Source organism: Phragmites australis, chromosome 12 (genome assembly GCF_958298935.1).
Source record: "Phragmites australis chromosome 12, lpPhrAust1.1, whole genome shotgun sequence".
Lineage (NCBI taxonomy): Eukaryota > Viridiplantae > Streptophyta > Magnoliopsida > Poales > Poaceae > Phragmites > Phragmites australis.
This window is the reverse complement of record NC_084932.1, coordinates 7,157,486-7,161,939: the sequence shown is the minus strand read 5'-3', so window position 1 is coordinate 7,161,939 and position 4,454 is coordinate 7,157,486.

Sequence of the window (4,454 nt, the reverse complement as noted above, 5' to 3'; positions counted from 1 at the left end):
AGCTCTTTGGTGTGGGACCACTGTGATTCCTCGTTGTTGCCCCTCTACCACTGTTATGCTCTGCCCTGCTTGGTCGCTTTGGTGCAGGCCTGGGCCATTGGATGCTTCGGTGCAGGCCAGCTAAGCAGGCCGCATGCCTCGGCTCGTTGCCCAGGCCGACCGGCCTCTCCTCCCAGTGGGCCACTGATTTAGGTGGGCCAACCTAGCTCACTCGGCCCATTAGCCCTACGGCTTCACTCTCTTTCTCCCCTGATGGGCCAGCCATTATGCAACCTGGCCCAAGCCTATATCCAGGCCCAACAGTGGACTATAGAGTAGGCCCACCCATGCACTATTTAGTGGCCCACAATACTGTTCAGTGGGTCCATCTGTGGGCCTCACCCATTTTGTAATTTCTCAATTTAATTTTAGATTAAATCTTTCGGGAGTCATAACTTCTCCATTCGTACTCCGATTTTGGCAATTCTTTTACCTAAATTAATCTAAATTCAAGATCTATCTTTATATCTCAGTGTGATATCCATTAGGGCTCATTTGGTATTCTATTTGGTATTATTTAATTCTTGTTTAGTATTGGTAGTCATTAATCGTAATCGCGTTTGCAGAATCGGTAAAATTCGCAGATGAACCGAAGAACCCTAACTTCGGCCAAGGTCTAGAAGAAGACTTTGGAGAAGGCAATTCCTATCTCCACGATCATTTTGACCCCATGTTTTCAATAATCTAAATGATCAGCATAAAACTAGACTTATTATCGCATGTGCTATGTATTGTGCTATTTCAATTGCTTGTAGTAGTTAAATCCTATCAAACAATTGTCATGCCTTAAATTTCATTATCCGTAATCCATGTAACCCTAGGATTACATGTCGTTATCTATTTTAACATCGAACGATACCTTGATATCTAGCATGCTTAGGACGGAATATATCTTTTCGGAGATACCGCTTATGAAATACATCTCTTCGAAGACGTCGTTTCATTAAACATCAATTCAACTCATATGCCATGAATCTTTGGCGAATCCTTGATACATGATATGACGAGTGATGTGTAAAAAGGGTGAAAACTGATTTGGCACGGATCATGAGTAGATTAACGGTCACGTTCACACTCTAGCTGTTTGTGGCTTTGGGTTGTAGCTCCGCTGTGCTTTTGTTGGCCGGTTGACCTGGTTTGTAATGTACCCTATAGTTTAAACCCTTTTGTATTGTTGTAACCTTAATTCTTTTATATGTGATGTATGACTGTGATGACATAACTGTTGTACTATACATATTAGTTACTGGATCTAGAGACTGATACAGGAGGTATAGGAGATACTAAGAAAGGGATCTTACACATGTAATAAAATTTCCCGCCAAAGAAAGTCACATAGAAAGAAAACACTAAAATAAGCCCTCTTGCTGTAGAATCTCCTTAATTTTTTTTAGTCAGCTTGATCTTTCCTGGTCCAAATTGAAATGGACCACAGTTGACACGGATGGAGGAACTCCTCATGCAGAAAGAGCATCCGGGTCTTTTTTGTTGGAAAGATATGCGTGTCGTAAAACTTTTAGGGGTTCTTAATTGTCTAGCCAAGTTGGCACTGGATCTTCAATAATGCTCTGGACAGATTTCTGGAATAAAAATATGACCAATAACTGTGGATGTGTATCTAGTGACAGGAGCAGATGCAATTTGGACACCAGATAAGTATTTGTGAGGAACTCTAAGACCGAGTCATTAGGATCAACTAGTTGAGTGTTCGTGTGTTGTTACGGAAACACAAACACTACAGCTGAACACAACATCAGTGACGGGTCAAAATCGTCATCAGTGACGGGTTTTGAACTCCCACTAATTACTCGGTACTGATAGTTAAAAACTATCAGTGCCGAATCCAGAACCAAACTAAAAACTATATCAATACTGATTGATGATTCTAATCGATACTGATAATTAGTCATTAAAAGTCAGTCACTATCTACATGAGCACGAAATAAGCTTGGAACAGCCTCACGGCCGGGCCCGTTCCGCAGCATGGTCTCGCTACTGCCACGGCGAAGCTGCCACCCTCCCGTGCCTGCTGCCTCCTCCGACAGCCAAAACTCCGTCACCAACGAGCTGCAATAGCAAAAGCATTTAAAAACATGGGCCAAGCCAGCGACAACGAAGAGGCAGTGAGACTGTACCGTCCCTTCTTGATCAGGTGACCGGTTCCCAGGCCAGGAGGGCTCTTTCGCTGCCTCGTCTCTTCTGTACCCTAATCAAGCGACATCTCCATGGACAGACACCTTTCTCTGGTTCCCCACCTGGGTACCTTGTTCCAAGCTACACGATGAGCAAAATGAAGTCTGTTAATCATCATTAAAAAAACCAACAATAAATCACGCTTTCTGGAAGGCTCGAAGCATGAAAAGGGGAAGTGGCCCATTGGACTAGCGGACTCGGTTGCAGCGCTGCCCGTTGTATGCAGTAGATCAGCAAAAGCAAATCCGTCGAGCTATCTGAGCACGGATGTGCACGAAACTGTGGCGGACTACTAAATCTGTATCGGCACCGGTCTAATCTCGCCGGATCATCTCGGATCCGTTTGTAGTTGTCGCCCACGGAGGAAAGTTGCACGCACTGGAGGCCTCGCACCAATCAACCAAGGGAGCATTCGCGTCGATCTCCCCAGCCACCGCTCACTCAAGTAGAGTGTAGAGCTAGCTGTGTGATTCGTGGCCATGGATGGCATCCTCTGTGGCACATCGCCCGCTTCTCGCCCCCTCCTCTGGAAGCTTCCATCCAGGCCAGGGTAGAACTACCTGTGCCCATGGCGCAAATGGAGCAGCAATTCGATCGTGAAAATCATTCGGCGGTCGGCACCATGATGTTTAGCGAAACAAAGTGGTCACCTCCCAGTTGCTGATTAACGAGTCTCTGGAATCTAGCGCACCACGTACCAAATCACCATCAAAACCCACCGTTGTGCTCCTGCAGCGGAGAATTGAACCGAGCCCATACGTGTTGCTGGTGGGAATACTCGGGAATCCTCCTGGCCTCCGCTGGATCGAAAGTGTCCCCGTGGGCCATGGCTATGTCCAACTCCGGCGAAGTGGCCATGGCCGGATTGCTGGAATTGCACAATGATCGGACGAGACAACGCGAACATACGGCGGAGACGGAGTGTGATGGAATCACCGTCATCTCCCCCTTCATCCAGCTAATAAAGATGCACACCTTTCCACCTGTGGATCCGAGCACGGCGACCATTACCAAAGAAGATGACTAAAATAAAATAAAAAACAAAACAAAACTCGATTAGTTCCCTTCGTCTTGCTCGGATTCACAGACTTCCCACAGTGGATCGAACTGGATCTACACATGCCAGCCACTACATGCCTGCGCCCATGCATGATTTTTGCTTCAACCAAGGAGATCGACATGAAAACACCAGGCCCGTCGAGTGGCAGGGGCAAGATAGGGCCGTCGCACAGGGCCCTCAAATAATTGGGTCCTAAATACTAATTAATTTGATTAAGTATACACTTAATTTCCGATCGTGGCCTGTGGCCTGTTCTGCTTCTGTTTGTGTCTGTTCGTGTTAATTTCCGATCGTGTTCCGTGTTCCCTGCCCTGCCACCGCACCTGCTGACAAGAGTACGTGACGCACCCTCCAGCGGATGTTGCTGCCGCTCCGGGGGAATAGCACCGACTGACGGACGCCTTGCACGGCGCCTCCAGGCTTGGCCGCTGGGCGTTGCCGTCATCGGGTTGAGGACGAGGGCATACAGACCAGTGGAAAGGTGCCGTTATTGCATACAGAATTTTGTTAATTATTTTCGTGACTGTTGTATCTGCGGAAAGGTGCTTTTCTAAATTCAAGTCGTTGAAGTCCTACTTGCGTTCTACTATGACACAAGAAAGACTCAATGGATTAGCGACCGTAGCACTTGTAAATGATGTCTTAGAGAAGATTAAGTATGAAGATATAATTGAAGATTTTATTTAAAAAATACTAAAAGGATGATGCTTTTCAGTAGAACATGAGGTCAGTTTATTGCTTGAGTACTACCTTTACTCTTTTAACATTAATATTTGATATATTCCTAAGTATTGTAAGAAATAATATATATTGAAGTTATATAATTAAGTGAAAGCATGCTTTGGTTATATGATTTTTCCAAATTTAGAGCCTATTTTGTATTTCGCACCGGAGCCTCAAATTCCTAGAGACGGCCCTGGAAAACACCAGAGGGGGGGGGGGGGTGGCGATGCGGCATGGTGGGGGGGGGAGCTATGTAGGGCGATGATTTCGGGAGGGCGAGGTGTGTACAAGTGAGATGAGGATGGGGGTGGCGGGCTGGGTGCTTGGGGAGGGTGGGGGCGCATGCGTGCGCAAGGAAGTCGTTCAGGTTTTTCATGGTTCCGGTGTTTTTTCAATTGGGTTTTTTCTATTTTTTATTGGATGGAGTGGGGGAAGGGAG